This window comes from Phyllobates terribilis, unplaced genomic scaffold (genome assembly GCF_046119375.1).
Source record: "Phyllobates terribilis strain yellow unplaced genomic scaffold, ASM4611937v1 Scaffold_142__1_contigs__length_4687701, whole genome shotgun sequence".
In the NCBI taxonomy this organism is placed as follows: Eukaryota; Metazoa; Chordata; class Amphibia; order Anura; family Dendrobatidae; genus Phyllobates; species Phyllobates terribilis.
This window is the reverse complement of record NW_027362902.1, coordinates 968,915-992,165: the sequence shown is the minus strand read 5'-3', so window position 1 is coordinate 992,165 and position 23,251 is coordinate 968,915. Positions and strand designations below refer to the sequence as shown.

The 23,251-nt window shown below is 44.0% G+C and overlaps 10 non-coding genes and 1 pseudogene across 10 annotated transcripts; all 11 read right to left on the bottom strand.

The window, feature by feature from the left end:
* Positions 1–1,351: 1,351 nt before the first annotated feature.
* LOC141206875 (U2 spliceosomal RNA) lies at positions 1,352–1,542 on the bottom strand. The gene has a single exon (XR_012277413.1). It is a non-coding gene; the product is annotated as a U2 spliceosomal RNA (small nuclear RNA).
* Positions 1,543–2,663: 1,121 nt separating this feature from the next.
* LOC141206026 (U2 spliceosomal RNA) lies at positions 2,664–2,854 on the bottom strand. The gene has a single exon (XR_012276694.1). It is a non-coding gene; the product is annotated as a U2 spliceosomal RNA (small nuclear RNA).
* A 1,112-nt stretch (positions 2,855–3,966) lies between these two features.
* LOC141206864 (U2 spliceosomal RNA) lies at positions 3,967–4,157 on the bottom strand. The gene has a single exon (XR_012277402.1). It is a non-coding gene; the product is annotated as a U2 spliceosomal RNA (small nuclear RNA).
* Positions 4,158–5,274: 1,117 nt separating this feature from the next.
* Positions 5,275–5,465, bottom strand: LOC141206852 (U2 spliceosomal RNA). Its single transcript, XR_012277391.1, has one exon. It is a non-coding gene; the product is annotated as a U2 spliceosomal RNA (small nuclear RNA).
* A 1,118-nt stretch (positions 5,466–6,583) lies between these two features.
* LOC141206841 (U2 spliceosomal RNA) lies at positions 6,584–6,774 on the bottom strand. The gene has a single exon (XR_012277380.1). It is a non-coding gene; the product is annotated as a U2 spliceosomal RNA (small nuclear RNA).
* A 1,118-nt stretch (positions 6,775–7,892) lies between these two features.
* LOC141206004 (U2 spliceosomal RNA) lies at positions 7,893–8,083 on the bottom strand. Its single transcript, XR_012276673.1, has one exon. It is a non-coding gene; the product is annotated as a U2 spliceosomal RNA (small nuclear RNA).
* Positions 8,084–9,204: 1,121 nt separating this feature from the next.
* LOC141206829 (U2 spliceosomal RNA) lies at positions 9,205–9,395 on the bottom strand. The gene has a single exon (XR_012277369.1). It is a non-coding gene; the product is annotated as a U2 spliceosomal RNA (small nuclear RNA).
* Positions 9,396–10,513: 1,118 nt separating this feature from the next.
* On the bottom strand, positions 10,514–10,703 carry LOC141206293 (U2 spliceosomal RNA). The gene has a single exon (XR_012276932.1). It is a non-coding gene; the product is annotated as a U2 spliceosomal RNA (small nuclear RNA).
* A 6,175-nt stretch (positions 10,704–16,878) lies between these two features.
* On the bottom strand, positions 16,879–17,069 carry LOC141206817 (U2 spliceosomal RNA). The gene has a single exon (XR_012277357.1). It is a non-coding gene; the product is annotated as a U2 spliceosomal RNA (small nuclear RNA).
* Positions 17,070–18,190: 1,121 nt separating this feature from the next.
* LOC141206177 (U2 spliceosomal RNA) lies at positions 18,191–18,381 on the bottom strand. Its single transcript, XR_012276843.1, has one exon. It is a non-coding gene; the product is annotated as a U2 spliceosomal RNA (small nuclear RNA).
* A 1,118-nt stretch (positions 18,382–19,499) lies between these two features.
* Positions 19,500–19,715, bottom strand: LOC141206292 (U2 spliceosomal RNA; annotated as a pseudogene).
* Between the last annotated feature and the right edge of the window lie 3,536 nt (positions 19,716–23,251).

Sequence of the window (23,251 nt, the reverse complement as noted above, 5' to 3'; positions counted from 1 at the left end):
GCAAATTGCAGCCGCTTGCAATCTGCGCTCCCAGTGTTCTTGCAGCGAAAAACACCTGGAAGCTGGGGGATCGCAACTCGTTACCCTGGGACTAAGCCCTCTCCCTAATAGCAGCAAGCAGGTTAAGTCCACCAAAGTGGACGATCCTCCCAGGCCAAGGAGATGGGTACCCGAGTGCCCTTCAACCACAATCTCCTGCAATAAAGCACTTGATCTTAGCCAAAAGGCCGAGAAGCGATAACCAGAATTGGTTTCAAACTACGGAGCCACCCAAGGATCCTGAAAAGTCCATTTGTGGAGATGAGCTCCTGGACTCCCGTTAAGAAGACATGTTGTCAACCTCTAGATCCCTTACATGCCTGCACTTTTCGGCTTGCTGCTGCTGCAATCCACGCGTTTTAGATCTGCATAACTCCACCTCTTTAAACACAGCACCTTCACCCCCTGCTGTTCCCACCCGCCTCAACACCGTTGGAAGGGAGGAGAACCAATTAAGGCGGGGGGTGGGGTGGAACGAGCAGCTGTCTACCCTTAGCAGGAGGGCTGCTGATTACATTCCTCTCCTGCTGCTGCTGCTGGCTGTCCAGCAGCAGACTGAAGGTGGCTGCTGCTGTGCACAGGTATATAAAGGCTCAGAGCCTATTATGACACGCGCAGCCAGCGTTCCATTGCCACATTCCATCTACTGCAGGCAGGATACCTGGCTGGCTGAATGTCGCTGAGAAGCTCACAGAGACCGCCATAAGCAACAGTTTAACAGAATGCCACAGACTAATCAACCAAACTTTTTGGGTTGGGTTCTCTTTTATAGTCTGCAGGCATTAAATGAAAGAAGTCAGTGTTCCAGCAGAGGGAGACAACGTTTCAGAAAAGGCATTGTAGCAAACCAAAAAAGAAATTTTAAGCGCAGCAGAGTAACCAGCGCACATACCTGTTAGCTCAGGTGAGTTTAAAAGGCTGCTGTTGATAACAAGGGCATTTGCTAAATAGATGGTGTGTGTGCAACAATATACTGAAAGGTCAATTATATTGTGCAGCTTATCTCACCACCTGTAGTTATTTAGGTGAAAGCTCCAAAATGCTTGCCTAATATGTCTGTTTATCCAAAAGGAAGTAAAAAGGGAGAGCTAGAAAGATAGCATTTCATTACATTACATGGCAATGCAATGCACAGTTGCTGAAGTTGAACCAAAATGAGCTTGTAATCTGGCTTCTGCAACTTTGAACATGAAAAATCCAATGAGGAGAAGAAAAGCAAAGCCAAAGAGTCCATCCCAAAATCCGACAAACAAGCAAAATGAACAAAAAACATTGAATTCAATTCTTTCTGATTTTAGAAACTGCATTAAAGAAGGGGTGCACCGGTCCTGGAGATACTGCAATACCAGGTCAATGCGTGGAGTGGACAGAGCAAGCTCTTTTTCCATCTCCCTGTTCTAAAAATCCATTTAATATATGGTCCCCAGATAGGGGACGTATCAGATATTAAACTGATAAGAACAGATACTACACTTGATCTTAGCCAAAAGGCCGAGAAGCGATAACCAGAATTGGTTTCAAACTACGGAGCCACCCAAGGATCCTGAAAAGTCCATTTGTGGAGATGAGCTCCTGGACTCCCGTTAAGAAGACATGTTGTCAACCTCTAGATCCCTTACATGCCTGCACTTTTCGGCTTGCTGCTGCTGCAATCCACGCGTTTTAGATCTGCATAACTCCACCTCTTTAAACACAGCACCTTCACCCCCTGCTGTTCCCACCCGCCTCAACACCGTTGGAAGGGAGGAGAACCAATTAAGGCGGGGGGTGGGGTGGAACGAGCAGCTGTCTACCCTTAGCAGGAGGGCTGCTGATTACATACCTCTCCTGCTGCTGCTGCTGCTGCTGCTGGCTGTCCAGCAGCAGACTGAAGGTGGCTGCTGCTGTGCACAGGTATATAAAGGCTCAGAGCCTATTATGACACGCGCAGCCAGCGTTCCATTGCCACATTCCATCTACTGCAGGCAGGATACCTGGCTGGCTGAATGTCGCTGAGAAGCTCACAGAGACCGCCATAAGCAACAGTTTAACAGAATGCCACAGACTAATCAACCAAACTTTTTGGGTTGGGTTCTCTTTTATAGTCTGCAGGCATTAAATGAAAGAAGTCAGTGTTCCAGCAGAGGGAGACAACGTTTCAGAAAAGGCATTGTAGCAAACCAAAAAAGAAATTTTAAGCACAGCAGAGTAACCAGCGCACATACCTGTTAGCTCAGGTGAGTTTAAAAGGCTGCTGTTGATAACAAGGGCATTTGCTAAATAGATGGTGTGTGTGCAACAATATACTGAAAGGTCAATTATATTGTGCAGCTTATCTCACCACCTGTAGTTATTTAGGTGAAAGCTCCAAAATGCTTGCCTAATATGTCTGTTTATCCAAAAGGAAGTAAAAAGGGAGAGCTAGAAAGATAGCATTTCATTACATTACATGGCAATGCAATGCACAGTTGCTGAAGTTGAACCAAAATGAGCTTGTAATCTGGCTTCTGCAACTTTGAACATGAAAAATCCAATGAGGAGAAGAAAAGCAAAGCCAAAGAGTCCATCCCAAAATCTGACAAACAAGCAAAATGAACAAAAAACATTGAATTCAATTCTTTCTGATTTTAGAAACTGCATTAAAGAAGGGGTGCACCGGTCCTGGAGACACTGCAATACCAGGTCAATGCGTGGAGTGGACAGAGCAAGCTCTTTTTCCATCTCCCTGTTCTAAAAATCCATTTAATATATGGTCCCCAGATAGGGGACGTATCAGATATTAAACTGATAAGAACAGATACTACACTTGATCTTAGCCAAAAGGCCGAGAAGCGATAACCAGAATTGGTTTCAAACTACGGAGCCACCCAAGGATCCTGAAAAGTCCATTTGTGGAGATGAGCTCCTGGACTCCCGTTAAGAAGACATGTTGTCAACCTCTAGATCCCTTACATGCCTGCACTTTTCGGCTTGCTGCTGCTGCAATCCACGCGTTTTAGATCTGCATAACTCCACCTCTTTAAACACAGCACCTTCACCCCCTGCTGTTCCCACCCGCCTCAACACCGTTGGAAGGGAGGAGAACCAATTAAGGCGGGGGGTGGGGTGGAACGAGCAGCTGTCTACCCTTAGCAGGAGGGCTGCTGATTACATACCTCTCCTGCTGCTGCTGCTGGCTGTCCAGCAGCAGACTGAAGGTGGCTGCTGCTGTGCACAGGTATATAAAGGCTCAGAGCCTATTATGACACGCGCAGCCAGCGTTCCATTGCCACATTCCATCTACTGCAGGCAGGATACCTGGCTGGCTGAATGTCGCTGAGAAGCTCACAGAGACCGCCATAAGCAACAGTTTAACAGAATGCCACAGACTAATCAACCAAACTTTTTGGGTTGGGTTCTCTTTTATAGTCTGCAGGCATTAAATGAAAGAAGTCAGTGTTCCAGCAGAGGGAGACAACGTTTCAGAAAAGGCATTGTAGCAAACCAAAAAAGAAATTTTAAGCGCAGCAGAGTAACCAGCGCACATACCTGTTAGCTCAGGTGAGTTTAAAAGGCTGCTGTTGATAACAAGGGCATTTGCTAAATAGATGGTGTGTGTGCAACAATATACTGAAAGGTCAATTATATTGTGCAGCTTATCTCACCACCTGTAGTTATTTAGGTGAAAGCTCCAAAATGCTTGCCTAATATGTCTGTTTATCCAAAAGGAAGTAAAAAGGGAGAGCTAGAAAGATAGCATTTCATTACATTACATGGCAATGCAATGCACAGTTGCTGAAGTTGAACCAAAATGAGCTTGTAATCTGGCTTCTGCAACTTTGAACATGAAAAATCCAATGAGGAGAAGAAAAGCAAAGCCAAAGAGTCCATCCCAAAATCCGACAAACAAGCAAAATGAACAAAAAACATTGAATTCAATTCTTTCTGATTTTAGAAACTGCATTAAAGAAGGGGTGCACCGGTCCTGGAGATACTGCAATACCAGGTCAATGCGTGGAGTGGACAGAGCAAGCTCTTTTTCCATCTCCCTGTTCTAAAAATCCATTTAATATATGGTCCCCAGATAGGGGACGTATCAGATATTAAACTGATAAGAACAGATACTACACTTGATCTTAGCCAAAAGGCCGAGAAGCGATAACCAGAATTGGTTTCAAACTACGGAGCCACCCAAGGATCCTGAAAAGTCCATTTGTGGAGATGAGCTCCTGGACTCCCGTTAAGAAGACATGTTGTCAACCTCTAGATCCCTTACATGCCTGCACTTTTCGGCTTGCTGCTGCTGCAATCCACGCGTTTTAGATCTGCATAACTCCACCTCTTTAAACACAGCACCTTCACCCCCTGCTGTTCCCACCCGCCTCAACACCGTTGGAAGGGAGGAGAACCAATTAAGGCGGGGGTGGGGTGGAACGAGCAGCTGTCTACCCTTAGCAGGAGGGCTGCTGATTACATACCTCTCCTGCTGCTGCTGCTGCTGCTGGCTGTCCAGCAGCAGACTGAAGGTGGCTGCTGCTGTGCACAGGTATATAAAGGCTCAGAGCCTATTATGACACGCGCAGCCAGCGTTCCATTGCCACATTCCATCTACTGCAGGCAGGATACCTGGCTGGCTGAATGTCGCTGAGAAGCTCACAGAGACCGCCATAAGCAACAGTTTAACAGAATGCCACAGACTAATCAACCAAACTTTTTGGGTTTGGTTCTCTTTTATAGTCTGCAGGCATTAAATGAAAGAAGTCAGTGTTCCAGCAGAGGGAGACAACGTTTCAGAAAAGGCATTGTAGCAAACCAAAAAAGAAATTTTAAGCACAGCAGAGTAACCAGCGCACATACCTGTTAGCTCAGGTGAGTTTAAAAGGCTGCTGTTGATAACAAGGGCATTTGCTAAATAGATGGTGTGTGTGCAACAATATACTGAAAGGTCAATTATATTGTGCAGCTTATCTCACCACCTGTAGTTATTTAGGTGAAAGCTCCAAAATGCTTGCCTAATATGTCTGTTTATCCAAAAGGAAGTAAAAAGGGAGAGCTAGAAAGATAGCATTTCATTACATTACATGGCAATGCAATGCACAGTTGCTGAAGTTGAACCAAAATGAGCTTGTAATCTGGCTTCTGCAACTTTGAACATGAAAAATCCAATGAGGAGAAGAAAAGCAAAGCCAAAGAGTCCATCCCAAAATCCGACAAACAAGCAAAATGAACAAAAAACATTGAATTCAATTCTTTCTGATTTTAGAAACTGCATTAAAGAAGGGGTGCACCGGTCCTGGAGATACTGCAATACCAGGTCAATGCGTGGAGTGGACAGAGCAAGCTCTTTTTCCATCTCCCTGTTCTAAAAATCCATTTAATATATGGTCCCCAGATAGGGGACGTATCAGATATTAAACTGATAAGAACAGATACTACACTTGATCTTAGCCAAAAGGCCGAGAAGCGATAACCAGAATTGGTTTCAAACTACGGAGCCACCCAAGGATCCTGAAAAGTCCATTTGTGGAGATGAGCTCCTGGACTCCCGTTAAGAATACATGTTGTCAACCTCTAGATCCCTTACATGCCTGCACTTTTCGGCTTGCTGCTGCTGCAATCCACGCGTTTTAGATCTGCATAACTCCACCTCTTTAAACACAGCACCTTCACCCCCTGCTGTTCCCACCCGCCTCAACACCGTTGGAAGGGAGGAGAACCAATTAAGGCGGGGGGTGGGGTGGAACGAGCAGCTGTCTACCCTTAGCAGGAGGGCTGCTGATTACATACCTCTCCTGCTGCTGCTGCTGCTGCTGGCTGTCCAGCAGCAGACTGAAGGTGGCTGCTGCTGTGCACAGGTATATAAAGGCTCAGAGCCTATTATGACACGCGCAGCCAGCGTTCCATTGCCACATTCCATCTACTGCAGGCAGGATACCTGGCTGGCTGAATGTCGCTGAGAAGCTCACAGAGACCGCCATAAGCAACAGTTTAACAGAATGCCACAGACTAATCAACCAAACTTTTTGGGTTGGGTTCTCTTTTATAGTCTGCAGGCATTAAATGAAAGAAGTCAGTGTTCCAGCAGAGGGAGACAACGTTTCAGAAAAGGCATTGTAGCAAACCAAAAAATAAATTTTAAGCGCAGCAGAGTAACCAGCGCACATACCTGTTAGCTCAGGTGAGTTTAAAAGGCTGCTGTTGATAACAAGGGCATTTGCTAAATAGATGGTGTGTGTGCAACAATATACTGAAAGGTCAATTATATTGTGCAGCTTATCTCACCACCTGTAGTTATTTAGGTGAAAGCTCCAAAATGCTTGCCTAATATGTCTGTTTATCCAAAAGGAAGTAAAAAGGGAGAGCTAGAAAGATAGCATTTCATTACATTACATGGCAATGCAATGCACAGTTGCTGAAGTTGAACCAAAATGAGCTTGTAATCTGGCTTCTGCAACTTTGAACATGAAAAATCCAATGAGGAGAAGAAAAGCAAAGCCAAAGAGTCCATCCCAAAATCCGACAAACAAGCAAAATGAACAAAAAACATTGAATTCAATTCTTTCTGATTTTAGAAACTGCATTAAAGAAGGGGTGCACCGGTCCTGGAGATACTGCAATACCAGGTCAATGCGTGGAGTGGACAGAGCAAGCTCTTTTTCCATCTCCCTGTTCTAAAAATCCATTTAATATATGGTCCCCAGATAGGGGACGTATCAGATATTAAACTGATAAGAACAGATACTACACTTGATCTTAGCCAAAAGGCCGAGAAGCGATAACCAGAATTGGTTTCAAACTACGGAGCCACCCAAGGATCCTGAAAAGTCCATTTGTGGAGATGAGCTCCTGGACTCCCGTTAAGAAGACATGTTGTCAACCTCTAGATCCCTTACATGCCTGCACTTTTCGGCTTGCTGCTGCTGCAATCCACGCGTTTTAGATCTGCATAACTCCACCTCTTTAAACACAGCACCTTCACCCCCTGCTGTTCCCACCCGCCTCAACACCGTTGGAAGGGAGGAGAACCAATTAAGGCGGGGGGTGGGGTGGAACGAGCAGCTGTCTACCCTTAGCAGGAGGGCTGCTGATTACATACCTCTCCTGCTGCTGCTGCTGCTGCTGGCTGTCCAGCAGCAGACTGAAGGTGGCTGCTGCTGTGCACAGGTATATAAAGGCTCAGAGCCTATTATGACACGCGCAGCCAGCGTTCCATTGCCACATTCCATCTACTGCAGGCAGGATACCTGGCTGGCTGAATGTCGCTGAGAAGCTCACAGAGACCGCCATAAGCAACAGTTTAACAGAATGCCACAGACTAATCAACCAAACTTTTTGGGTTGGGTTCTCTTTTATAGTCTGCAGGCATTAAATGAAAGAAGTCAGTGTTCCAGCAGAGGGAGACAACGTTTCAGAAAAGGCATTGTAGCAAACCAAAAAAGAAATTTTAAGCGCAGCAGAGTAACCAGCGCACATACCTGTTAGCTCAGGTGAGTTTAAAAGGCTGCTGTTGATAACAAGGGCATTTGCTAAATAGATGGTGTGTGTGCAACAATATACTGAAAGGTCAATTATATTGTGCAGCTTATCTCACCACCTGTAGTTATTTAGGTGAAAGCTCCAAAATGCTTGCCAAATATGTCTGTTTATCCAAAAGGAAGTAAAAAGGGAGAGCTAGAAAGATAGCATTTCATTACATTACATGGCAATGCAATGCACAGTTGCTGAAGTTGAACCAAAATGAGCTTGTAATCTGGCTTCTGCAACTTTGAACATGAAAAATCCAATGAGGAGAAGAAAAGCAAAGCCAAAGAGTCCATCCCAAAATCCGACAAACAAGCAAAATGAACAAAAAACATTGAATTCAATTCTTTCTGATTTTAGAAACTGCATTAAAGAAGGGGTGCACCGGTCCTGGAGAAACTGCAATACCAGGTCAATGCGTGGAGTGGACAGAGCAAGCTCTTTTTCCATCTCCCTGTTCTAAAAATCCATTTAATATATGGTCCCCAGATAGGGGACGTATCAGATATTAAACTGATAAGAACAGATACTACACTTGATCTTAGCCAAAAGGCCGAGAAGCGATAACCAGAATTGGTTTCAAACTACGGAGCCACCCAAGGATCCTGAAAAGTCCATTTGTGGGGATGAGCTCCTGGACTCCCGTTAAGAAGACATGTTGTCAACCTCTAGATCCCTTACATGCCTGCACTTTTCGGCTTGCTGCTGCTGCAATCCACGCGTTTTAGATCTGCATAACTCCACCTCTTTAAACACAGCACCTTCACCCCCTGCTGTTCCCACCCGCCTCAACACCGTTGGAAGGGAGGAGAACCAATTAAGGCGGGGGGTGCGGTGGAACGAGCAGCTGTCTACCCTTAGCAGGAGGGCTGCTGATTACATACCTCTCCTGCTGCTGCTGCTGCTGCTGCTGGCTGTCCAGCAGCAGACTGAAGGTGGCTGCTGCTGTGCACAGGTATACATAGGCTCAGAGCCTATTATGACACGCGCAGCCAGCGTTCCATTGCCACATTCCATCTACTGCAGGCAGGATACCTGGCTGGCTGAATGTCGCTGAGAAGCTCACAGAGACCGCCATAAGCAACAGTTTAACAGAATGCCACAGACTAATCAACCAAACTTTTTGGGTTGGGTTCTCTTTTATAGTCTGCAGGCATTAAATGAAAGAAGTCAGTGTTCCAGCAGAGGGAGACAACGTTTCAGAAAAGGCATTGTAGCAAACCAAAAAAGAAATTTTAAGCGCAGCAGAGTAACCAGCGCACATACCTGTTAGCTCAGGTGAGTTTAAAAGGCTGCTGTTGATAACAAGGGCATTTGCTAAATAGATGGTGTGTGTGCAAAAATATACTGAAAGGTCAATTATATTGTGCAGCTTATCTCACCACCTGTAGTTATTTAGGTGAAAGCTCCAAAATGCTTGCCTAATATGTCTGTTTATCCAAAAGGAAGTAAAAAGGGAGAGCTAGAAAGATAGCATTTCATTACATTACATGGCAATGCAATGCACAGTTGCTGAAGTTGAACCAAAATGAGCTTGTAATCTGGCTTCTGCAACTTTGAACATGAAAAATCCAATGAGGAGAAGAAAAGCAAAGCCAAAGAGTCCATCCCAAAATCCGACAAACAAGCAAAATGAACAAAAAACATTGAATTCAATTCTTTCTGATTTTAGAAACTGCATTAAAGAAGGGGTGCACCGGTCCTGGAGATACTGCAATACCAGGTCAATGCGTGGAGTGGACAGAGCAAGCTCTTTTTCCATCTCCCTGTTCTAAAAATCCATTTAATATATGGTCCCCAGATAGGGGACGTATCAGATATTAAACTGATAAGAACAGATACTACACTTGATCTTAGCCAAAAGGCCGAGAAGCGATAACCAGAATTGGTTTCAAACTACGGAGCCACCCAAGGATCCTGAAAAGTCCATTTGTGGAGATGAGCTCCTGGACTCCCGTTATGAAGACATGTTGTCAACCTCTAGATCCCTTACATGCCTGCACTTTTCGGCTTGCTGCTGCTGCAATCCACGCGTTTTAGATCTGCATAACTCCACCTCTTTAAACACAGCACCTTCACCCCCTGCTGTTCCCACCCGCCTCAACACCGTTGGAAGGGAGGAGAACCAATTAAGGCGGGGGGTGGGGTGGAACGAGCAGCTGTCTACCCTTAGCAGGAGGGCTGCTGATTACATACCTCTCCTGCTGCTGCTGCTGCTGCTGGCTGTCCAGCAGCAGACTGAAGGTGGCTGCTGCTGTGCACAGGTATATAAAGGCTCAGAGCCTATTATGACACGCGCAGCCAGCGTTCCATTGCCACATTCCATCTACTGCAGGCAGGATACCTGGCTGGCTAAATGTCACTGAGAAGCTCACAGAGACCGCCATAAGCAACAGTTTAACAGAATGCCACAGACTAATCAACCAAACTTTTTGGGTTGGGTTCTCTTTTATAGTCTGCAGGCATTAAATGAAAGAAGTCAGTGTTCCAGCAGAGGGAGACAACGTTTCAGAAAAGGCATTGTAGCAAACCAAAAAAGAAATTTTAAGCGCAGCAGAGTAACCAGCGCACATACCTGTTAGCTCAGGTGAGTTTAAAAGGCTGCTGTTGATAACAAGGGCATTTGCTAAATAGATGGTGTGTGTGCAACAATATACTGAAAGGTCAATTATATTGTGCAGCTTATCTCACCACCTGTAGTTATTTAGGTGAAAGCTCCAAAATGCTTGCCTAATATGTCTGTTTATCCAAAAGGAAGTAAAAAGGGAGAGCTAGAAAGATAGCATTTCATTACATTACATGGCAATGCAATGCACAGTTGCTGAAGTTGAACCAAAATGAGCTTGTAATCTGGCTTCTGCAACTTTGAACATGAAAAATCCAATGAGGAGAAGAAAAGCAAAGCCAAAGAGTCCATCCCAAAATCCGACAAACAAGCAAAATGAACAAAAAACATTGAATTCAATTCTTTCTGATTTTAGAAACTGCATTAAAGAAGGGGTGCACCGGTCCTGGAGATACTGCAATACCAGGTCAATGCGTGGAGTGGACAGAGCAAGCTCTTTTTCCATCTCCCTGTTCTAAAAATCCATTTAATATATGGTCCCCAGATAGGGGACGTATCAGATATTAAACTGATAAGAACAGATCAGGTTTCAACATATTTTATTATGTGCGTAAAAGATGGTTTACAATCAAAAACAGCAACACAAATACATTAATAAAACACAGAATTCCACCCATAAAAACCCCATATACGATTAGCATCCCTCCTCCCAATACATTTGACATCCCTCAAGTAATAAATATACATCTGACTAAAAGCAATTTTAAGACAATCCTTCACAGAAATAGCATCACGTTTAAAAAGTAAAATATTGCGTGCCTTCCAAAGGGCGTCTTTAAAACAGTTAATCATACACCAACATATACAATACTGTTGAGGGGTCGGACATTTAAAAAGGCCATATAAAACATATTCATGGTTAAAATCTCTTAAACCGCAAGTCCATTTTAAAAGAATCCCAACTTTGTGCCAAAGTTCCTGTGCAAACGGGCAATTCCACATAAGGTGCAAGGTGGTTTCGTCATTAACACATGAGTCTCTGGGGCATTTGGCTCTGGCCACCAGGCCTCTCCTGTGTTGAAACTCTCTGGTGGGGAGGCACTGGTGGACCACCATCCATGCGATGTCCTTATGTCCATTTGCTAAAAATTTTCCGAAGACATTCTTCCAAACTTGCTTCGACCTCTCTTCTGAGAAATTTACTATGGGGGTCACATCTTCATTCCTCCTCAGAAAAGATAAAAGCTTCTTGCGGTCTTTAAAAATGTCCATTTTAAAATCACCAAGGCTATAAAATTGAACAGTCTTTTCTAAGATTGCTTGGTGTTTGGGGGGGCATAGTAAAACAGGGGAATTCAACGACAACTTAAACCATCTTTTAAAAATCATCCCACAAGTATATTTTAAAAAATAACTTAGCGCACTATTACCATTAAAATGTTTGAAACAAAAGCAGAAATAATTTAAATGCAAATAAATATGTAAATCGGGGACATCCCTTCCGCCGTTCATTTTATTCTTCCTCATTATTTCTCGCCTTAATTTTTCCATTTTGGAGTTCCATAAAAACATAAAGATCATCCTAGTCATTTTTTTAATTAAAACATCAGAGGGGGGGTACACCATAGCTATATACAGTATGAGGGGTAACAACACTGATTTTATAATTAAAATTTTCCCCTCCATTGTTAGGGACCTCAAACCCCAAAATGATATTTTCTTTGACATTTTTTCTATGACATTCTCCCAGCTTTGAGTTCCCACATTCTCCTCGTTAAAAACAACTCCAAGAATTTTTACATTGTCTCGTTTTATAGTGAGCTGCGGGAGTTGGGCGGTGTCCCAGGATCCCAAAGTCAGACATTCAGATTTATTTAAATTAAGTTTAAACCCGGATGCCTGGGAAAAAAATTCAATGCGCAACACCGCCCTCCGGAGGGAAGCAGGGTCCACGCACACAACCGTCACGTCATCCATGTAGCCAAAGACTCTCACATCACTGCCACCTCCGCCAGGAACAGGAACCCCTCTAATCACTTTGTCTTTCCTTATTGCGCTCAGCAGGGGCTCCATGGCGCAGATGAACAGGATGGGCGACAAGGGGCATCCCTGCTTCACTCCGGACTCAAGGGGAACTCCATCTATTAAAAAGCCATTAAGAGAAATTTGACTAAAACAATTTTTATATAAAATCTTAATACAATTTAAAAGCATATTAGGGATACCCATTCTTTTTAAAACTCTAAAAAGAAATCTATGAGAGACTCTATCGAAAGCTTTTTCAAAATCTAGGGCTAAAAGAGCTACATTTTGACCCCGGTCTCTGGAATACCAAATTACATCCCTTAATACGTTTAAAACCTCTGAAATACTTCTGCCTGGTACACTACAAACCTGCTCAGGCTGGATTAGTTTGGCAATGACATTCCTGAGCCGGTTTGCAACCACCTTAGCAAGTACCTTGTAATCGTCGTTTAGGAGAGTTATGGGTCTCCAATTCGCTAGAGCACTGCGATCACCTTTTTTATATATCAAAGACACCACTCCTCTCCTCCACGAAAATGGCAACTGTTCACAAATAAAAACTTCTTTAAAAAGCATAAAAAGGTCCTCTTTTAAAATGTCCCAAAAAGTAAGATAAAACTCTACAGGTAGTCCATCACACCCAGGTGCTTTGCCCTTAGAGAAACTTTTAAAAACATAAAATAATTCCTCTAAAACAATATCGCGTTCTAAAAACTCCTGGTCTGTAAAATTTAACTTAAAATCGAGATCATTAAGAGCATCAGATAAAAAGGACTCATCTATACACTTTTTACTAAAAAGATGCTTATAAAAGTTAAAAGTAGCATTCAACATTCCCTGCATAGATGTTTCACCCTCTAGATTTGTGATCACTTCTCTTTTATCCATGACTTTTTTGAAGAAGAAGCGAGAGCACTTCTCCCCCTCCTCCAAGTGCTGCACTCTAGAGTTAAAAATAATCTCTTTCCCCTTTGTGTCTATGCAGTTCTGAATTTCAGTTTTTAGGCCAGCAATATCATCTCCCACCTCCACCCCTAGCTCTTTGAATTTAAAAAGTGTTTGTAGTTTGGTGTTAAGATCACTAAAACATCTTTTTTTCTCTCTAGCTTTACGTCTCCCTGCTTTTATAAAAAACATTCTGACTTTTTTTTTCAAATTTTCCCACCAGGTTACCATAGGGGCATCAGAAGGTTTTTGTCGCCGCCAGGCTTGATAGGCTTTACCAAAGTCTTGTCGAATCAGAGGGTCCTCCAGCAGGTAAGTACTTAGACGCCAGAGGCCCCTGTTGACCCTCTGTTCATCCCGGTATTCTAGGTGCACCTCCAAGCCCTTATGGTCAGAAAATATATTTGATGTTAAAACACATTTTACAGGGTTAAAATCATCTGATAGGAAAATAAAATCGATCCTGGAGGACACCCCTCTTCCGGACCACGTATAACCAGGGTCCGTCGGCAGGAGTGACCTCCACGCATCGCATAATTTAAAATCAGTTATAAAATCTTTCAATAGATGACATGACTTATCCAATTTGCGTAAAGGGTCACCCCCCGCTCGTTGTTCACTAGCACAAAGACAATTAAAATCACCTCCTACGATCAGGGGAGATGACCCAGTACAGTACAATGGCAATATCCCAAATAAATTAATTCTCTCTTGCTTATCAGGGGAAGCATAAACATTCATTACACGTAGGGTAAAACCATTAAATTTAAAATGCACTAAAACCACTCTGCCTGGTACTATTTCTGTGACAGTATTTATAGCAATATTTCTCCCACGACAGAGGAAGCCCACCCCCGCTGACTTGTTGTCATTGGAGCCAGACCAGATGGAGGGCCCCAGTCTCGAATCTGTCTTGATGTCATTATAATTTAGTGCATGTTGTATCCCGCATTCCTGTAATAAACATATGTCAAAGTCAGTGGTTTCTAAGTACTTAAATAGAGCAGCCCTACGAACTGGGCTCTTTAATGACCTCACATTCAGTGAGACAAGTCTTAATGTGGGCATTCATAGGTCAGGGTGGTGGATCTTCCATGAGGACACCTGACTCAAAGCCCTGTATGCCAAATTGCTCCAGGACATCCGGGCTAGAGGACCCAAATGACTCGATATTCTGTGAGCCGGCGGTTGCCCCCTCGTAGGTCACGGTTCCCAGCCACATTCCAGGAGACGCTGGGGCTTCGACATTCCGTCTCTTTTTCGGGGCAGACTCCACTAGGTCACTGGTGCAGTCCTCCTCTTCCTCCACCTCCTCCAGGGGGAGAGACTGGTCCATCAGGATAAGATCACCAACACAGATTCCCTGATGTTCGTCACCTAGAAGCAAAGCCCCCTCATCTGGCTGGCTAATCGCCCTGGAAGATCCTGAGGCCATCGCTGCGTGGTCCCCTGTAGCCAACCGCACAGGGGCACCACCCTCCAGCCCAACAGGATCGGTATCGGGAACCATCGACACGGAGGATACCCTCCCAGAAGGAGGACCCCTCCGCTCCGGTCCATGCGAGGTCCGCCCATCGTTAAGGGACTTCGATGCAGGGGCCGCCCCAGTGGGGCCTCCGGCTCCCTGCTCCATCCCAGCCTTCTCGCCCTTCGAACCGCCCTCCGACGCCGGCCCGCCAGTGAAGACCGGCGGGCGCATCGGCTCAGCTGCAGAAGATGCAGCTTCTGCGTAAGTCCTGGTCCTGGTCCTGTTGGGGCATCCTCGGAACATGTGCCCCGCCTCACCACAAAGATTGCATTTCCTCCCAGCGGGACAGTCCTTCATTAAATGTCCGTAACAGCTGCAATTATTGCAGCGGTCTACTTTCCTGCCCGTGCAGGACGTTTGGGTATGACCCATTTGTCCACAGTTCCTGCAACATACCGGCATTCCAGGGTAAAATAAGTAGCCTCTGCTCTTACCGATCACAAATGTTGAGGGAGGGTGTAGCATTCCTCCCACTCCGCTTGGGTCCCTCTTTAGACGGGCCATGTACCTCCTCTTGCCGCACCAGAAGCCTACCGCGTTCTTCACAGTGCCCAGGTATCTCAGATTATCACAATAACGGATAAGGTAGGTCGAGATGTCTGCAGCCTCCACAAAGGGGTTCGGGAAATGCACCACGATAGGGATCTCGTCATAGGCATACAAGAGACAAAAGGTTAGTCCATCCAATTCATCTAAGTAGTTTTTCTCATTTACCTTTTGTACGAGTTGGTGACAGCATCCCTGGCTCTTGAAGGTGATGGTGTAAGTCCCCTTGTACTCATTGTCCTGGAAGCAGAATATGTCTTCCCGCCGAAACTCCAGAACTCCAAGCAGAATCCTATGGCAGATGTAGTCCAAGTTCTTCTCCGTCCTCGATCCTGCTCCAACTTCAATCCTCACGGTGTTCCGCATCCGGGCATCACCCGATGAATATGTGAGCGTTGCCGGCATCCTTCACTCAGGAACGTACCGACTCTTCTCTCTGAAAGGCGCAAGCCTTCATGGGATCCCTTCCCGTTGCTCCCGGACTAATCCTTCCTCCCAATAGCAGCAGGGGGGTTAAGTCCCTCCGAAGAGGAACGATCCCCCCAGGCCGAGAGAAAGGGTACCAAGAGCACCTCACAGGCAAGACCACACAGGTAAACCTGATAGATCGTGCCAAAAGGCCGAGAAGCGCTAACCAGAATTGGTTTCAAACTACGGAGCCACCCAAGGATCCTGAAAAGTCCATTTGTGGAGATGAGCTCCTGGACTCCCGTTAAGAAGACATGTTGTCAACCTCTAGATCCCTTACATGCCTGCACTTTTCGGCTTGCTGCTGCTGCAATCCACGCGTTTTAGATCTGCATAACTCCACCTCTTTAAACACAGCACCTTCACCCCCTGCTGTTCCCACCCGCCTCAACACCGTTGGAAGGGAGGAGAACCAATTAAGGCGGGGGGTGGGGTGGAACGAGCAGCTGTCTACCCTTAGCAGGAGGGCTGCTGATTACATACCTCTCCTGCTGCTGCTGCTGCTGCTGGCTGTCCAGCAGCAGACTGAAGTTGGCTGCTGCTGTGCACAGGTATATAAAGGCTCAGAGCCTATTATGACACGCGCAGCCAGTGTTCCATTGCCACATTCCATCTACTGCAGGCAGGATACCTGGCTGGCTGAATGTCGCTGAGAAGCTCACAGAGACCGCCATAAGCAACAGTTTAACAGAATGCCACAGACTAATCAACCAAACTTTTTGGGTTGGGTTCTCTTTTATAGTCTGCAGGCATTAAATGAAAGAAGTCAGTGTTCCAGCAGAGGGAGACAACGTTTCAGAAAAGGCATTGTAGCAAACCAAAAAAGAAATTTTAAGCGCAGCAGAGTAACCAGCGCACATACCTGTTAGCTCAGGTGAGTTTAAAAGGCTGCTGTTGATAACAAGGGCATTTGCTAAATAGATGGTGTGTGTGCAACAATATACTGAAAGGTCAATTATATTGTGCAGCTTATCTCACCACCTGTAGTTATTTAGGTGAAAGCTCCAAAATGCTTGCCTAATATGTCTGTTTATCCAAAAGGAAGTAAAAAGGGAGAGCTAGAAAGATAGCATTTCATTACATTACATGGCAATGCAATGCACAGTTGCTGAAGTTGAACCAAAATGAGCTTGTAATCTGGCTTCTGCAACTTTGAACATGAAAAATCCAATGAGGAGAAGAAAAGCAAAGCCAAAGAGTCCATCCCAAAATCCGACAAACAAGCAAAATGAACAAAAAACATTGAATTCAATTCTTTCTGATTTTAGAAACTGCATTAAAGAAGGGGTGCACCGGTCCTGGAGATACTGCAATACCAGGTCAATGCGTGGAGTGGACAGAGCAAGCTCTTTTTCCATCTCCCTGTTCTAAAAATCCATTTAATATATGGTCCCCAGATAGGGGACGTATCAGATATTAAACTGATAAGAACAGATACTACACTTGATCTTAGCCAAAAGGCCGAGAAGCGATAACCAGAATTGGTTTCAAACTACGGAGCCACCCAAGGATCCTGAAAAGTCCATTTGTGGAGATGAGCTCCTGGACTCCCGTTAAGAAGACATGTTGTCAACCTCTAGATCCCTTACATGCCTGCACTTTTCGGCTTGCTGCTGCTGCAATCCACGCGTTTTAGATCTGCATAACTCCACCTCTTTAAACACAGCACCTTCACCCCCTGCTGTTCCCACCCGCCTCAACACCGTTGGAAGGGAGGAGAACCAATTAAGGCGGGGGGTGGGGTGGAACGAGCAGCTGTCTACCCTTAGCAGGAGGGCTGCTGATTACATACCTCTCCTGCTGCTGCTGCTGCTGCTGCTGGCTGTCCAGCAGCAGACTGAAGGTGGCTGCTGCTGTGCACAGGTATATAAAGGCTCAGAGCCTATTATGACACGCGCAGCCAGCGTTCCATTGCCACATTCCATCTACTGCAGGCAGGATACCTGGCTGGCTGAATGTCGCTGAGAAGCTCACAGAGACCGCCATAAGCAACAGTTTAACAGAATGCCACAGACTAATCAACCAAACTTTTTGGGTTGGGTTCTCTTTTATAGTCTGCAGGCATTAAATGAAAGAAGTCAGTGTTCCAGCAGAGGGAGACAACGTTTCAGAAAAGGCATTGTAGCAAACCAAAAAAGAAATTTTAAGCGCAGCAGAGTAACCAGCGCACATACCTGTTAGCTCAGGTGAGTTTAAAAGGCTGCTGTTGATAACAAGGGCATTTGCTAAATAGATGGTGTGTGTGCAACAATATACTGAAAGGTCAATTATATTGTGCAGCTTATCTCACCACCTGTACTTATTTAGGTGAAAGCTCCAAAATGCTTGCCTAATATGTCTGTTTATCCAAAAGGAAGTAAAAAGGGAGAGCTAGAAAGATAGCATTTCATTACATTACATGGCAATGCAATGCACAGTTGCTGAAGTTGAACCAAAATGAGCTTGTAATCTGGCTTCTGCAACTTTGAACATGAAAAATCCAATGAGGAGAAGAAAAGCAAAGCCAAAGAGTCCATCCCAAAATCCGACAAACAAGCAAAATGAACAAAAAACATTGAATTCAATTCTTTCTGATTTTAGAAACTGCATTAAAGAAGGGGTGCACCGGTCCTGGAGATACTGCAATACCAGGTCAATGCGTGGAGTGGACAGAGCAAGCTCTTTTTCCATCTCCCTGTTCTAAAAATCCATTTAATATATGGTCCCCAGATAGGGGACGTATCAGATATTAAAGTGATAAGAACAGATACTACACTTGATCTTAGCCAAAAGGCCGAGAAGCGATAACCAGAATTGGTTTCAAACTACGGAGCCACCCAAGGATCCTGAAAAGTCCATTTGTGGAGATGAGCTCCTGGACTCCCGTTAAGAAGACATGTTGTCAACCTCTAGATCCCTTACATGCCTGCACTTTTCGGCTTGCTGCTGCTGCAATCCACGCGTTTTAGATCTGCATAACTCCACCTCTTTAAACACAGCACCTTCACCCCCTGCTGTTCCCACCCGCCTCAACACCGTTGGAAGGGAGGAGAACCAATTAAGGCGGGGGGTGGGGTGGAACGAGCAGCTGTCTACCCTTAGCAGGAGGGCTGCTGATTACATACCTCTCCTGCTGCTGCTGCTGCTGCTGGCTGTCCAGCAGCAGACTGAAGGTGGCTGCTGCTGTGCACAGGTATATAAAGGCTCAGAGCCTATTATGACATGCGCAGCCAGCGTTCCATTGCCACATTCCATCTACTGCAGGCAGGATACCTGGCTGGCTGAATGTCGCTGAGAAGCTCACAGAGACCGCCATAAGCAACAGTTTAACAGAATGCCACAGACTAATCAACCAAACTTTTTGGGTTGGGTTCTCTTTTATAGTCTGCAGGCATTAAATGAAAGAAGTCAGTGTTCCAGCAGAGGGAGACAACGTTTCAGAAAAGGCATTGTAGCAAACCAAAAAAGAAATTTTAAGCGCAGCAGAGTAACCAGCGCACATACCTGTTAGCTCAGGTGAGTTTAAAAGGCTGCTGTTGATAACAAGGGCATTTGCTAAATAGATGGTGTGTGTGCAACAATATACTGAAAGGTCAATTATATTGTGCAGCTTATCTCACCACCTGTACTTATTTAGGTGAAAGCTCCAAAATGCTTGCCTAATATGTCTGTTTATCCAAAAGGAAGTAAAAAGGGAGAGCTAGAAAGATAGCATTTCATTACATTACATGGCAATGCAATGCACAGTTGCTGAAGTTGAACCAAAATGAGCTTGTAATCTGGCTTCTGCAACTTTGAACATGAAAAATCCAATGAGGAGAAGAAAAGCAAAGCCAAAGAGTCCATCCCAAAATCCGACAAACAAGCAAAATGAACAAAAAACATTGAATTCAATTCTTTCTGATTTTAGAAACTGCATTAAAGAAGGGGTGCACCGGTCCTGGAGATACTGCAATACCAGGTCAATGCGTGGAGTGGACAGAGCAAGCTCTTTTTCCATCTCCCTGTTCTAAAAATCCATTTAATATATGGTCCCCAGATAGGGGACGTATCAGATATTAAACTGATAAGAACAGATTTTTTTTTTTTTTTTTTTTTCTTTTTAAAACCACTCAGGTTTAGGTATAAGCAAACAGTTAACCAGACTTCTTCATAAGTTATACTGCCACTTCATAAACATCATTGTGGTTTCTTTATTAAAGTATTATTCAACAAAAATACAAACAAGTAATCCTATGCCAGAGAAATTTCCAGAAAAAATATCAACGGTATTTAACCATATCCTGCCACTTAAGGTATTTCCACACACCTTCAGAATCTGTTCCACCACCACCACCTTCTCTTGTATCCCACAAATAGATTACATATAGTCTTGCTAAGATCAACCTAATACAATCATTTACTGTTAAATTTACTCTTTTAAACACACACAAATTTCTCACATCCCACAAGCTCTCCTGCACACACACCATAATAAACCACATCATCCTTTCTAGGCCACGACGACTAGCACCAAAACCAAACATAGCCACTCTCCAATCAATAAACTTCACACCAACAACCCCTTTACACAGTCCACCCACACCTTTCCACACATCATACGCAAAATTACAATCCCACATAAGGTGCCTCACCGTCTCATTCGCTCCACAACCATCCCTTGGACATACTGCAGATCTTATGAGATCTCTTTTCTTCTGAAAATCCCTCACTGGCAAAATATTATGAAGGCCCATCCATACTATATCTCGCTGTCTATTCGACACACCTTGAATGCTTAACTTCTTCCATACCCGCGCAACTTCCATAGAACGCAATCCCACCACATTACTCTCACACTCATTCACACACATCTTCCCCATCACCTTCTTAACAAACGTAAAGTCTTTCATTGCAACTGCTAACAAATCATTCTTCCTCACAAACTTCTCAATCAAACCATACCACTCAGGACACTTAAAAGCAACAGGCACATTCTTATCACGCTTCACCCAATTCAGACCATACAGCATCCATCCAGCCAAATACTTACACATAAATGCCCCTTTATTATTCTTCCCAATCAAAATGACCGTAGTCTTAATAAAATGCAATGTTAGAAACACTTCAATATTCGGAAACTTCAGTCCCCCATACAAATATTGCTTAAACAAAATCTCTCTCTTAAGTCTTTCCATCCTACTGCCCCAAAAAAACACAAAAATTAGTTTCTCCACTTTTTTAATTTTCCTATAGGGCACTGGAAAAATACAAGAAACATAAAGCAAAATAGGGAGAAAAACAGCCTTAATAATAAGAACCTTCCCTACCAAAGACAAAGAACGTAACTTCCAAAAATTCATCTTCCGCACAATCCGCTCACCACATTCATCCCAACTCTCATAACCTTTCAAATCATCATTAAAAAAAACTCCCAACACTTTAATTGCACCATCCACACCAGCCACACCATCCATCTTAATCCTATTGTCACCAAAACATTTAAACATGCATTTGTTCCAATTCACACGAAACGCTGACGCGCCACAAAAAAAATTCAACAACAATTTTACTCTCTCCATAGAGGCCACACTCTCACTCACCACTACTACATCATCCATATATCCTAAGACTTTCACAGTCATTCCACCACTCCCCGGCACTAACAAACCACGCACCACTTTCTCTTTCCGAATCATACACAGCAGTGGCTCAATCACACACACAAATAATACCGGTGACATGGGACAACCTTGCCTCACACCAGACCTAATACACACTTTCTCACTCAAAAACCCATTCACCAGAAATTCACTCACCACCTCCCCATACAATCCTCTCACGGCACGCACAAATTTCTCCGGAAAACCCATTCTACGCAAAACCTCAAATAGAAACACATGAGACACGCGATCAAACGCCATTTCAAAGTCAACAGCCATCACCATACACTTTTGCTTTCTTACTTTACAATCCCACAACACATCTCTTAAAAGACACAGATTATCTGTCATACATCTACCAGGCACTGCACACACTTGATCTTTACCAATCACATCAGCTATAACCACACGCATCCGACACGCCAAAATTTTACTGAATATCTTGTAATCGGCGTTCAGAAGCGTAATTGGCCTCCAATTACTCAAACACCTTTTATCCCCTTTCTTATGGATTAAGACCACCACTCCCTCCTTCATTGAACCCGCAAGCATCCCATTCTCCCACATAAACTGACACACTTCCACTAAATCCATACCCATCACTTCCCACATCATAACATATAGCTCCACAGGCAAACCATCCTTCCCAGGCGTCACATTTTTCCTTGCACCAAACACCGCTTTCTTAACTTCCTCCTCAATCACTGCCTCACATAGACCAGAACATCCATCCTTATCCACCTTACAATCCAAAGTCTTAAGCACTTCTTCTTTCAAACTCTCATCCACCCACTTCCTGCCAAACAACTCAGCATAAAACGTGACCACTTCCTTCATTACATCCTCCCCACTCACACAAACACCATCCACATCAAAAATCTCCTCCATACCCTCCTTCTTACCATTTATTTTTTTAAAGAAATATCTTGAACACTTTTCATCTTTATCAAGATGGACCACCTTTGACCTAAAAATTATTTCCCTTCCCTTCCTCTCCAAAGTCCTCTTCAAATCCTCTCTCGCACTTCTTAACAAATCATCCACATCCACACCACACATCCTCATTTTCTCCAGCCATTCCACCCTCATCATTAAATCTTTATATTGACTCCTAACCATGGCAGCCTTTTTATAGCCCCATCGACGAAAAAACTTTTGCACTTCATACTTCATCCAATCCCACCACACCAACACACTTTCAAACTTACTCTTTTGAGATTTACACCAACTATATTTTTTCTTAAAATCATTCACAATTCTCTCATCCTCAAGCAAACTCACATTCAATTTCCACACACCTCTCCCATGCACCCGCCTTAAATCCCCTCTAAACTCACCTTTCAGGCACACATGGTCCGAAAAAGGAACTGAAAATTGAGAAAAACCATCACATATTATATTTTTAGAAAAAAACATCCTATCAATCCTAGATGTTATCCCACCCCTGTCAGCTTTATAGGTTGGTGGTGGTGCCTTCCCCAAATAAACCTCAGCAGCATCAAAAAAGAAAAAATCAGAAATAATGTTTGCCAATTTTTTTCCTGAGGCATCAACTTTCCCCTCAGTTACACAGTTAAAATCACCTGTTACTATCACAGGGATCCTACCAGGTAATTCTAAACATAATTTATCTAATAAACTTAACCTGTCTTCTTTTTTTGTAGGACCATAAATATTTATAATTTTAACTTTCCACCCCCTCCCACGCACAACTGCAGAGATGCAACGACCCACCTCTATTACCTTATAATATTCAAAAACAAAATTTCTATTATTTAATACTATCCCAACTCCATCATTTTTATTCCCACTAGAGCCAGACCAGATATGCTGGCCATATGGCCAATCAGTGTCTTCCAGGGGTTCTTCTATACCACACTCCTGTAGACACATAATATCAAAAGAATGGTTATGTAAGAAGTCCAGAATCACAGATCTTCTAACTCTAGACTTTAAAAGTCTTACATTAAGGGACGCAATGTCCCAATTTGGTTTAGAGACCATTCTTTGGCTCAAAAACCAGAAACACCAGTC